This window comes from Capra hircus, chromosome 5 (assembly GCF_001704415.2).
Source record: "Capra hircus breed San Clemente chromosome 5, ASM170441v1, whole genome shotgun sequence".
NCBI lineage: Eukaryota > Metazoa > Chordata > Mammalia > Artiodactyla > Bovidae > Capra > Capra hircus.
In genome coordinates this window covers 62,614,168-62,627,920 of record NC_030812.1, presented here as the reverse complement: position 1 = coordinate 62,627,920, position 13,753 = coordinate 62,614,168, and the positions used below count along the sequence as shown (strand labels likewise).

General features: G+C 36.6%; 1 protein-coding gene and 1 non-coding gene across 11 annotated transcripts in view; one reads left to right on the top strand and one right to left on the bottom strand.

Annotated features, from left to right (window-relative positions):
* Nucleotides 1-13,753, top strand: part of ANKS1B (ankyrin repeat and sterile alpha motif domain containing 1B) — a 1,150,317-nt gene that overhangs the window by 117,988 nt on the left and 1,018,576 nt on the right. The window lies entirely within an intron of this gene.
* On the bottom strand, nucleotides 10,283-10,354 carry TRNAC-ACA. The gene has a single exon. It is a non-coding gene; the product is annotated as a tRNA-Cys (tRNA).

Here is a 13,753-nt window from a genome sequence, read left to right as displayed (position 1 = left end):
TGGTCTGCTGGCAAAATTCTCTCTTCTTCCTGAGAGGTTAGTCTTTTTTATTAAGGCCTTCAATTGATTGGGTGAGGCCCTCCCACATTATGGAGAGTATTCTGCTTTCCTCAAAGTCTATATTAAATACTAATATCATCTAAAAAAATCTTCACAGAAACATCTAGAACAATCTTTGACCAAACATCTGCATACCATGACATGGTCAGGTTAATCATCACAAAATTCTTGAATGAATTAATTTAAAAAGAACATTCTTGAAAGAATGAATTCATAAAAAATGAGTGAACAATATGTAGACAGTTGAAGATGTGTATGTATAGCTGGAGAGGAGAAGACTCAGGAAGACTCAAAGTAATGGCTATACTTAAATATTTGAGGGACTTGAGATATTAGGTTTAGGAGGAGCCTGGTAGGCTGCAGTCCGTGGGGTCGCTAAGAGTCGTACATGACTGAGTGACTTCACTTTTCACTTTCATGCATTGGAGAAGGAAATGGTAACCCACTCCAGTGTTCTTACTTGGAGAATCCCAGGGACGGGGGAGCCTGGTAGGCTGCCGTGTATGGGGTCACACAGAGTTGGACACGACTGATGCGACTTAGCAGCAGCAGCAGTAGGGATGAGCCTTGAGACAGAAAGCAAGAGTATAGATAGAAAGTTTGTATCAGAACAATTGAACCTAGCTTGTAATTCCTTTGAATGTCATTACCTAGGCAGTTACTTTCCTGGTAGGAGATCTGTATATTCTGTGAAATAACTGAATAGCTCTAAAGGAAAGATTTTCATATGCTGATATCTGGATGTCTTCAATGCAAGTTACCTCCCAACCCAATCACCCAAAAGTGAAATTCTTATGTCAGTAATTTCCCTCATGCTCACAAAGGTTCTGATCAGCATTATAATACTTTATTCTTAAAAACAAATAGGAGGGGAAATAATTATGATAATTTACCTAACATTTAGACACAGTACTAAGTGATTTACAAGTGTTATTGCATTTAGTCCTCACAACAATTCTGTGAGGTAGGTACTAGAAACATCATCTCCATTTTCCAAATGTGGAAACTGAAGCATACATTAAAAAACTTTCCCAAGGTCACGTAGTTTTTATGTGATTAAGCTAAGATTTTAATCCTGACAGGCATACTAATGAAGATATTTTTGGGAGTTATATGAAAACTTCAGATTATAATATATCCACCATTGGGAAGAATAGAGGAAAAGATCCTCAAGGTTTTATTTTAAAGTGTTTACTTAGGATTGATAATTATATTCCCTAAAGAGGTAATTTTTGATATTAACCTAACAAATAGTTGATGGAGAAAGGCAAAATTTACTGAATATTTTGGCTGGTAATCTGATTTCATATCAGATTAGGACATTGATTCTCAATCTTGGATCTGTGAATGCCAAGGGATACATGAAAGCAATGTGAATCTTTTAAAGTTGTTTTCACTATTTCAGAAAGCCTAATGAAATTTCATGTTTGCCTTTACTAAGAATGTATAGATTAACCAAAACATCAAATTTTTGTCTTTGCCTAAATATTAACCCCTTATTTTTATCACTGGATAATTTGTGCCAATAAAAATAGCCTGTCACCAGGTAAACATTTCTAATTTTATTTCACCTTGTAGTTTTCTTTCCACTCTGTATGCTTTTTTCCTCCTTGATTTTATTTTTATTTATTTTATTTTTCCCCTTATATAAAAAATTAAAATATATTATACATATAGAAAACAGGGGTCTATTTGCAATTTTTTAAGGAATCTCCAAACTGTTCTCCATCGTGGCTGTACTAGTTTGCATTCCCACCAACAGTGTAAGAGGGTTCCCTTTTCTCCACACCCTCTCCAGCATTTATTGCTTGCAGACTTTTGGATCACAGCCATTCTGACTGGTGTGAAATGGTACCTCATTGTGGTCTTGATTTGCAACTCAATATGCCAACAAATTTGGAAAACTCAGCAGTGGCCACAGGACTGGAAAAGGTCAGTTTTCAGTCCAATCCCAAAGAAAGGCAACGCCAAAGAATGCTCAAACTACCGCACAATTGCACTCATCTCACATGCTAGTAAAGTATGCTTAAAATTCTCCAAGCCAGGCTTCAGCCATACGTGAACCGTGAACTTCCTGATGTTCAAGCTGGTTTTAGAAAAGGCAGAGGAACCAGAGATCAAATTGCCAACATCCGCTGGATCGTGGAGAAAGCAAGAGAGTTCCAGAAAAACATCTATTTCTGCGTTATTGACTATGCCAAAGCTTTTGACTGTGTGGATCACAATAAACTGTGAAAAATTCTGAAAGAGATGGGAATACCAGACCACCTGACCTGCCTCTTGAGAAATCTGTATGCAGGTCAGGAAGCAACAGTCAGAACTGGACATGGAACAAGAGACTGCTTCCAAATAGGAAAAGGAGTACGTCAAGGCTGTATATTGTCACCCTGCTTATTTAACTTCTATGCAGAGTACATCATGAGAAACGCTGGACTGGAAGAAACACAAGCTGGAATCAAGATTGCTGGGAGAAATATCAATAACCTCAGATATGCAGATGACACCACCCTTATGGCAGAAAGTGAAGAGGAGCTAAAAAGCCTCTTGATGAAAGTGAAAGTGGAGAGTGAAAAAGTTGGCTTAAAGTTCAACATTCAGAAAATGAAGATCATGGCATCTGGTCCCATCACTTCATGGAAAATAGATGGGGAAACAGTGGAAACAGTGTCAGACTCTAATTTTTTTTTTGGCTCCAAAATCACCACAGATGGTGACTGCAGCCATGAAATTAAAGGACGCTTACTCCTTGGAAGAAAAGTTATGACCAACCTAGATAGCATATTCAAAAGCAGAGACATTACTTTGCCGACTAAGATCCGTCTAGTTAAGGCTATGGTTTTTCCTGTGGTCGTGTGTGGATGTGAGAGTTGGACTGTGAAGAAGGCTGAGTGCCGAAGAATTGATGCTTTTGAACTGTGGTGTTGGAGAAGACTCTTGCGAGTCCCTTGGACTGCAAGGAGATTCAACCAGTCCATTCTGAAGGAGATCAACCCTGGGATTTCTTTGGAGGGAATGATGCTGAAGCTGAAACTCCAGTACTTTGGCCACCTCATGCGAAGAGCTGACTCATTGGAAAAGACTCTGATGCTGGGAGGGATTGGGGGCAGTAGGAGAAAGGGACGACGGAGGATGAGATGGCTGGATGGCATCACGGACTCGATGGACATGAGTCTGAGTGAACTCCGGGAGATGGTGATGAACAGGGAGGCCTGGTGTGCTGCGATTCATGAGTCGGACACGACTGAGCGACTGAACTGAACTGAACTGATAATGAGTGATGTTGAGCATCTTTTCATGTGTTTGTTAGCCATCCGTATGTCTTCTTTTGAGAAATGTCTATTTAGTTCTTTGGCCCATTATTTGGTTGGGTCGTTTATTTTTCTGGAATTGAGCTGCAGAAGTTGCTTGTATATTTTTGAGATTAGTTGTTTGTCAGTTGCTTCATTTGCTATTATATTCTCCCATTCAGAAGGCTGTCTTTTCACTTTGCTTATATTTTCCTTTGTTGTGCAGAAGCTTTTAATTTTAATTAGATCCCATTTGTTTATATTTGCTTTTATTTCCAGTATTCTGGGAGGTGGATCATAGAGGATCCTGCTGTGATTTATGTCGGAGAGTGTTTTGCCTATGTTCTTCTCTAGGAGTTTTATAGTTTCTGGTCTCATGTTTAGATCTTTAATCCATTTTGAGTTTATTTTTGTGTATAGTGTTAGAAAGTGTTCTAGTTTCATTCTTTTGCAAGTGGTTGACCCGTTTTCCCAGCTCCACTTGTTAAAGAGATTGTCTTTAATCCATTGTATATTCTTGCCTCCTTTGTCAAAGATAATGGGTCCATAGGTGTGTGGATTTATCTCTGGGCTTTCTATTTTGTTCCATTGATCTATACTTCTGTCTTTGTGCCAGTACCATACTGTCTTGATGACTGTGGCTTTATAGTAGAGCCTGAAGTCAGGCAAGTTGATTCCTCCAGTTCCATTCTTATTCATTGCAGCACTGTTTATAATAGCCAGGACATGGAAGCAACTTAGATGTCCATCAGCAGATGAATGGATAAGAAAGCTGTGGTACATATACACAATGGAGTATTACTCAGCCATTAAAAAGAATATAATTGAATCAATTCTAATGAGATGGATGAAACTGGAGCCGATTATACAGAGTGAAGTAAGCCAGAAAGAAAAACACCAATACAGTATACTAACAAATATCTATGGAATTTAGAAAGATGGTAATGATAACCCTGTTTGCGAGACAGCAAAAGAGACACAGATGTATAGAACAGACTTTTGGACTCTGTGGGAGAGGGAGAGGGTGGGATGATTTGGGAGAATGGCCCTGAAACATGTATACTATCATGTAAGAAATGAATCACCAGTCTATGTTTGATACAGAATACAGGATGCTTGGGGCTGGTGCACGGGGATGATCCAGAGAGATGATATGGGGTGGGATGTGGGAGGGAGGGATTCAGGATTGGGGACTCATGTACACCCGTGGCGGATTCATGTCAATGTATGGCAAAACCAATACAGTATTGTAAACTAAAATAAAGTAAAAATAAAAAAATTTAAAAAAGAATATATATATATATGTGTATATATATATATATATATAAAGAAAACGGGGGTCATCACAAGTATACAGCTTTTTGAATTTACAAAGAAAAACCAATGCAACTATCATTCAGAATAAGAAATAGAACATTCCTAGTACTCAGAGACACCCTTTGTACATCCTTCCAGTTGGTAGTGGGTGCATACATATTTTTGTTTAATATAACTGTTGGAATGGTATAGCTGGGTAATAGTGTGTGCATTTGTTTTGCTTTTTTCCAGAGTGGCTGTTCAAGATTTACGCACTCCAACTAGAAATATATAAATGCTATCTTAACCATTGTTTGGTATTGGCATTTTTAATTTTAGCCATTCTAGCAATTATATCTTTTCTTATCTGTGATTTGTCTTTTCACTTTATTGATGCTGCCTTTGATGAATAGGAGTTGTTAATTTTAAGTATTAGTAATTTATCAATCTTCCCCTTTGTGTTTAACACTTTTTGTGTCCAATTTAAGACATTTTGTGTACATCAAGGTGATGAGTTATTCCTCTTAAGTTAACTTTTAGAAGTTTTGTTATTCTTTTATAGTTAGAGCTATTATTTATTAGGAATTGATTTTTAGAAATGATATAAGGTTTATATCAGTTTTCATTTCTTCATATTGACATTCAATTGAACTAGTACCACTTATACTGTTCTGCAATGTAACTTTTAATACATATATGTAGGCCTGTTCTGAATTATCTTCCATTCCATTGATTCATGTATTTATCTCTGTGCCAATACAACATTATCTTATTTACTGCAGTTGTCTTCATGTTTGATCACATACCTCTCCCCAGCTCTTTAAGATTCTCTTGATTTTTTTTCCCCCATATTGATTTCATAATCATCTTGTTTATTTCCACAAAAACTCTTCTGGAATTTTTTTTGGAATTATGTTAAATCTATAGAAAAATACTGAGAAGTTGGCATATTTTCAATATTTACTCCATGAGCATGTTATGTCTCTCTAAATGTTTAAGTCTTCTTTAATTATTTCCAGCTTGCTTGAGGTGTGACTGACAAATAAAAATAGTATATATTTAGGTTGTAAAGAAAGGCAATGCCAAAGTATGCTCAAACTACAACACAATTGCACTCATCTCACACGCTACTAAAATAATGCTCAAAATTCTCCAAGCCAGGCTTCAGCAATACATGAACCGTTAACTTGCAGATGTTCACGCTGGTTTTAGAAAAGGCAGAGGAACCAGAGATCAAATTGCCAACATCCGCTGGATTATCAAAAAAGCAAGAGAGCTCGAGAAAAACATCTATTTCTGCTTTATTGGCTATGCCAAAGCCTTTGACTGTGTGGATCACAATAAACTGTGGAAAATTCTGAAAGAGATGGGAATACCAGACCACCTAACATGCCTCTTGAGAAACCTATATGCAAGACAGGAAGCAACAGTCAGAACTGGACATGGAACAACAGACTAATTCCAAATAGGAAAAGGAGTCCGTCAAGGCTGTATATTGTCACCCTGCTTATTTAACTTCTATGCAGAGTACATCATGAGAAACACTGGACTGGAAGAAGCACAAGCTGGAATCAAGATGGCCGGGAGAAATATTAATAACCTCAGATATGCAGATGGCACCACCCTTATGGCAGAAAGGAAAGAGGAACTCAAAAGCCTCTTGATGAAAGTGAAAGAAGAGAGTGAAAAAGTTGGCTTAAAGTTCAACATTCAGAAAACTAAGATCATGGCATCTGGTCCCATCACTTCATGGGAAATAGATGGGGAAACAGTGGAAACAGTGTCAGACTTTATTTTTTGGGGCTCCAAAATCACTGCAGATGGTGACTGTAGCTATAAAATTAAAAGATGCTTACTCCTTGGAAGGAAAGTTATGGCCAACCTAGATAGCATGTTGAAAAGCAGAGACATTACTTTGCCAACAAAGGTCCGTCTAGTCAAGGCTATGGTTTTTCTCGTATGGATGCGAGAGTTGGACTGTGAAGAAGGCTGAGTGATGAAGAATTGATGCTTTTGAACTGTGGTGCTGGAGAAGACTCTTGCGAGTCCCCTGGACTGCCAGGAGATCCAGTCAGTCCATTCTAAAGGAGATCAGCCCTGGGTGTTCTTTGGAAGGAATGATGCTGAAGCTGAAACTCCAGTACTTTGGCCACCTCATGCGAAGAGTTGACTCATTGGTAAAGACTTTGATGCTGGGAGGGATTGAGGGCAGGAGGAGAAGAGGACGACAGAGGATGAGATGGCTGGATGGCATCACCGACTCAGTGGACGTGAGTTTGAGTGAACTCCAGGAGTTAGTGATGGACAGGGAAGCTTGGTGTGCTGCGATTCATGGGGTCGCAATGAGTCAGACACAACTGAGCAACTGAACTGAACTGAACTGAACTGAAAGCTTGATTTTTAAGATGTACATGTGATGATATAATAGATATATACATAAATAGTGTTCTCTGTAGACATCTTGGACATCTCTTATAAGTTTTATTCCTAAGTATTTTATATTTTAAATTTATTATAAATGTCATCATTTAAAGCATTTTCTATCCTTTTTTTTTTTTTGCTGCTGTGTCTAGAAACAATTGATTTTTAAAAATTGACCTCAGATTAAATATTCTTATTTGTATCAGTTTATCTGTATTCCATTGGGTATTCTGCATCATAACAGCAGTTTTATTTCTTCCTTTTCATTACTTACATCCTTTATTTCTCTTGTCTACTGCACTGGCTAGGACTTCCTTTAAACTGTTGAAAAGCAATAGTGTTAGCAGCATCCTTATTTAGTTTCTAGTCTCAAGAAGAAAGCTTTCATTACTTCACTTACAAATAAGTATAATGATTGCTGTAAGTTTTTATTTTTTTCTCATAAACTGAACACATTTGTGTCATAAGCACTCAGATCAAGAAATGAGCCCTGCTGAAGCTTTTCTTGTACTCATTTCCACTGACTAGTCCCGAGGATTACCACTCTCCTAACTTCTAAATGCCTTAAGTTTTTTTTTTTTTTTATAGAAACGTTTTTTAACTGGTCTAAAGCAATACCATTTTATTGCTAGTTTGCCAAAGTGTATTTTTTTAAACTCATGAATTGGTATTGAATTTTATAGAGTGCTGTTCCTGCATCTATTGAGATAATTATATAATTTTTCTCCATCATACTATTACTGTGGTAAATTACATTGCATTGCTAGAATAGACCCTACTTAATCATCCCTTTTATACTATAGGATTTGATTTTCTGATATTTCCTGAGTTCAAGAGTCTTGCATTCATGTTCATGACTAGGATTTGCCTTTAATTTTGCTTTCTTTATTTTGCAAAATTAAAATGTCTTTGTGTGGTTTTGGTATTAACGTTATCCTGGTTTCAAAAAACATTTGGAGTATTTCCTGGTTTTCTACTCTATGAAAGATTAGTTGTAATATTGGTGTCATTTCTCTTAAGAATTTGGATGACCTGAAAGATTAGTATATAAAGTTGTCTATGGGATGATTTGAATGGAGAGGAAATGGAGGCAGGGAATTTCATTGGTTTGTGATGATGGCTTTGATGGCTAGGTTGGTGGAGAAGAAGGGAAAGGACAAGTAATAGCAATATTAACATCTTGATTCATGTAGCATTTTATAGCTTAAGAATTGCTTTCTCTTGATCTTTACAGTGGTCTTGTTAAGTAGAAGATGTAAAGAAAGGATGAACTGAAGATAACTGTAAGGTGTTACTGAGGGATTACTATGTCACTGATGTAAGGATATCAAATTATTTCTATTTTCTTCTTCTTTAAGAAGGATTGCTAAACATATTTGTTATTTTCTTCCTTGAACCACCTTTTAATGAAAGAAGAAATATTAAAACAAAATTAAAGAAGTGGAGATCTCTTATCCCTAATATAATAGGCTTTGAGTATGTGATAACTACATTATCTTCAGATTTCTAAACTTCTATTTATTATATAGTCTAATAACAAAGTTATATCTTCTTGTGGCAATTATTTCATAGAATAGCACCTGGTAGAACAAGTGCTAGTATCATACCTTTAACAATTAATTTTTTGATAGATTAATCCTAACATAATACTACATTTTTGGGAAGAAGTATAGGAATAAACAGCAATGGTGTTGACAGTAATAAGAAAACAATCAGCAAAAGTGGAATATGAACCACTTAAATTATGTAACTGTTTGGGAAAGCAAATGCACAAAAATCAGTGTAGGTAAACTTAAGAGACGAAAATTGAGAAATGGGGAAATATGGCAGGGAAAACAGGGAACAAAGTGAATTCTGGTAAAAATGAGAAAGAGTAGGTAAGCAAAAAACAAAACAAAAACAAAAACCTGCTTGTTCCTGAGTTCTATATGTTTGATAAAATTATTCTAGATACTTCTGTAACAAAGCCATAAAAAAATCTTCTAGTACAGGGTAACCTCGTTTAAAGTATTTGTATCATTCAGTGAGGAAGACCAGGCGCAAAGTTAGGGCAGAATGTCTTTACCTCCACCTCAGGAGTTCCTAGGTTTCCAGCCATAGAAACCAACTCCAGCTAAGGAAGCAGAAAAGAATTTTGAATGGTATGTCTTTGAGTGTCTTCCAGAAGGGACTAGAGACCAGGCTGAGGCAGCAATGGGTGTCTAAGCAGTAGGGTCCTCTCACAGTCTTGGTAGAGCTCCAGTTCTGGAACTTTATCTTTTCATTCTTAAGCCATTCTACTTCAGATTTAAATTTTGGAGAGTCTCACTGGCCTTGCTTGTATTATTGCCCATCCCTGTTTAGGAGGAAGCCAGGGTATGCTGATTTACAGTCCCAGTAAGAATGCATACAATAGGGAAGAGGGAATTCTCTGGGATTAAATGAGGTACTGTTATCAAAACAAGGAAGAGATGGAGTCTAGACAGCCAGATTCCCACAAATAAATGTTCATTATGTAGTCCAAATTCAGGTACGTGTCTAAGTAAAAGAACTTCTAATTTAGATATAAATAAAGGTCAAAATAATACTTCTTTTTTGGTTTCTAAGGTAGTCTCTGCTTTTTCCAGCTTCTACTGAATAAGTTGATGAGTTCATAAATCTGCTTTATGTCAAGCCCTTTTTCTTCTGTTCCCAACTTTCCTTCAGAGGTACAGTTATATGTGAACAAATTTCCAAAAACTTGAACTTCCAGCTTCAAATTTCCAGAAACTGTGACTTGAGCTTTAATTTGGCTTCTAAGCAAGGACTTCCCAACTATTTTATTCCACTTTGTCTTAGCACTGACTTCCTCTGGAATTAAGACTGAAGCTCTCAGATTTCTTTAAACACCGTATGAAAGTGAAAGTTGCTCAGTTGTGTCTGACTCTTTGTGACCCCATGAACTATATAGTCCATGGAATTCTCCAGGCCAGAATACTGGAGTGGGTAGTTGTTCCCTTTTCCAGGGGATCTTCCCAACCCAAGGATCAAACCCAGGTCTCCCGTACTACAGGCAGATTCTTTATCAGCTGAACCACCAGGGAAGCCCTAAACATTGTATTTGACATTGACATTGAAGTCGCTCAGTCGTGTCTGACTCTTTGTGACCCCATGGACTGTAGCCTACCAGGCTCCTCCGTCCATGGAATTTTCCAGGCAAGAGTACTGGAGTGGGTTGCCATTTCCTTCTCCAGGAGATCTTCCCAACCCAGGGATTGAACCTGGGTCTCCTGCACTGTAGGCAGACGCTTTACCGTCTGAGCCACCAGGGAAGTCAAACATTGAATAAATAACCCAGTTTTTGGAGGTCATTTTCCATATACAGGCTCGAATTAAAGGCTATTATGAGTCCATGAGCCAGACTATAAAGGATGTTAAAATGTTACTGGACTAGATTAGGAACATGGCATTAGTTAGCTCAGTTTTCACAATGTGCAAAATCTAAATTTATCTCTTTCCTACCAAAGTAAAAATTATCTTGAAGTAGAAACTATTACAATTGAGCGGTGCTCATCCATCATGAAGTAAGTTTTGAAACTAATCAAAGAATATAGATTTGAAGAGGAAGCCAAATTGTTTGTTTATCTAAGATAGACATATACCTATCTGGTTCTTTGAGTGTCTTAAGCTGTCTAACAGCTCATTAATATTGATGCTCCTTGCCTGAAATCATCTGGCGACACAGTGTCATGGTATAGGAGAGTGGAGACGTCACTTGGCAAAATGTCACATGGCTAGTAATTGCAAAATCTAAATTCAGATTCTAGTCCTATGTAACTCCAAAGTTCATGCTTTTTCTTTCTCCAAGAGAAGCTTAGAATCTATATAAAACCTGTTATTTACTATTGTATCCTATTGTTTGACTCAGTAGCTATTACAGAGTGTGCTAGGAGGAAGGATTAGTGGAGGAAACAATGTGAGCAAAGGCACAAAGCATGAAAGCTCATGTATATTTACTTCACTTAATAACATGTAGTCCAGTGGTTTGAATATAAGAGTGTGTGAAAGAGATTATATGATGTCATTTTGAAAGTTATATTGAGGTGGGATCATGAAACCCTTTGATGATTAGGTCAGAGGATTTTAGAAATTTTCAATAGTCAGGGTGGAGCCCCTGAAGATTTTTGAGCATTGAAGTGGCAGGATCACAGTTGTGCTGTAGAAATGTTAATTTTGGAAGTAGTAGATAGAATGAACTGGGGGTTAAGAGATTAAAGGTAAGGAGACCTGTTAGGTGTTTGCAAGAAATTAAGAGCGAGTACTTGATAATCTAAACTTTGGGATGGATTAGAGTAGAATTGGAAAAGGGGATATACTTTTGACAAATATTTTGCTTTCAGACTTTAAGTTAACAATACCGTGATATGATGGCAGGGAGAGAGGGAAACTTTAATAATCACTTTGAAATTTAAAGCTTAAAGATTGAAAGGATGACAACATGCCAACCACAGGAAAAAGTCAAGGGGTGAAATTTTTTCTTCAAGGTAGGGGAAAATTGGTTTAGTTTGCAGAGATGTTCAGAGGTCTCAAGGACATCACTGGCAGGGCCTGGAAATGCATGATTGGTCTTTGGAAGAAGGTCAAAGATTGATACAGAAATTTGAGAGGCACTCACATGGGAAACCAGCAAAAGAAAAAAAAATCACTATTTAGAGGTCAGCCAATATATGAATGAATGGTACAGCCCACATGGAATATAATGCTAACTGTTAGTTCCTAACAAAGATTGCCTCTCCATTCCTTGTGACAGCTGGGTCTAGGGATAGAGAATTCTGTACCATACTGTTCTTTCCATCTGGTCTAGAAATACTGGGTGAGCTCTCTGGAGACATTTGTGAAGAATTGATAACTAAATTCAAGGGAGATGAATCCTCTTTTTCCTTCTCCTTGTCAGCTTCTCCATTTTTACATCGCCTTTCTTTCACACTCCACTTCTACCCTACTAGTTTCTGTATTCTCACACTGATTGCCACAGTACAAATTTTTGGTGGTGTGGTGTACAAGAAAACTAGAATGGATTGCAACATTTGGATGTTGCATGGAAAAATGAAAGCAGTGCATGAGAATAATTTATTTTTCTATATTAAAGATCCTAGCATTTCCCTACACTTGAGTTGTACTTTGTATCTTTAATAACTGAATAGCATTCATAGTATCTAGTTGCATTAAGCAAGACATGAACAAGCTGGACTAGTTAGCATCATGAAAACATGAGACAGTTTTTTAAGACATGTTTGCCTTAGCAGAATAATAGCATCTTTGTTCATATGACTATTAGACAAATTAAAAATATTTAAAAGCATAGGAGCTGGGTTTTTAGCTGTCTTAAGTCTACCTTTGTGCTTCTTTTTGTTGATATTATGTAAATAACACAGATGTTCTGCTTTAAATGTTGTCTTTAACAAAAAAAGTCAGTGCTGATTTTGACTATTGGAGAGCCTGTCGTGTTTTTCTGCTGTGAAACTTGCTCTGTGCTTTCTTTTTAAAAATAATCCTTTTACAAACACAACCCTGAAATGCTTTGTTTCCTTCTTTATGCATAAGAGCATGCTCACTGGAAGCACATTGTGTGTGAAGATTGTCACTTGTTCAATTTTGTGCACTGATGGTGAGCAGGAAATCTTTTTAACCTTCTTCTTTGAAAAAATGATTTATACAACACCACTTAAGAAATTCAGTGTTAACAGTAAATTATTTCTACAGCTATTACAATGAAGAATAATAGAAAACCTATGTTAAAAATGAATAATGCATTTATTTTCATCTTTGGCTCTACTCCCCCACCAGCTTCTTATTTGGCTACTAAAAGAGATGCAGTAAGATTCCCCAAAAGTGTTAATTCTTTTTCTGGAGCTAGTCCAATAGCATGTCAAAAGAATTTTGAAAAGAACATTCACTTATGTATAACAGCTTTGGAATACGTAATAGGATATACTAGTATGCTTTTAAAAGGAGCATGGGTAGATCATGAAGAACATAAAAGAAGTGTGTGAACTACTTTATTGTTGTTCATGATCAAACCAAAATTGTTTGCATGTGAACAGATTTAATTGTTTATAAAATCTACATAACACTATCAATAGAATGGGATAAGGAGGGAGGGAGGCATGAAAGCTTTCAGCCTGATTATGATTCATAGCTGTTCCTCTAATAAATAGCTCTCCCTAAATATAATCTGAAAAAAATAGCAATGAAAACAATTTGTTACTTATAGACAACTGAAAATAATTCTATTGATTCTACATTTTAAACGGTAGGTTAATCTGGATCAGGGGAGTAATGAGAATTTACATAATGAATAAGGTGTGTCTAGAGTCTTCAGGAGGATCAGTGACAGGGTAACTATGTATCTCTTTTTTAAAAGAAATTGCCCTTCTTAAAAATTCAATTTAATATCCAAAGGAAATTTTCTTTTAAGTGGTTATATGAAAAGAATAGGAAAGATATAGCTATCCTTTTTTAGGGGGAGGGTACCTTAGCAAGAGTTGACTTTATTACAGTTTCCAGTTCTTGGTGCATTCAGTATCATCATTTTCTCTCTCTTCTAAAATTTTATTATTATTTTTTTAACTGTTTATAACTTAATACTCAGCTTCCATTTCCAATTCCTTTCATAGGTTTTCCCTAAACAGTAGTCAGATATGTATGGGTCTTTAACAACATGTAGAATT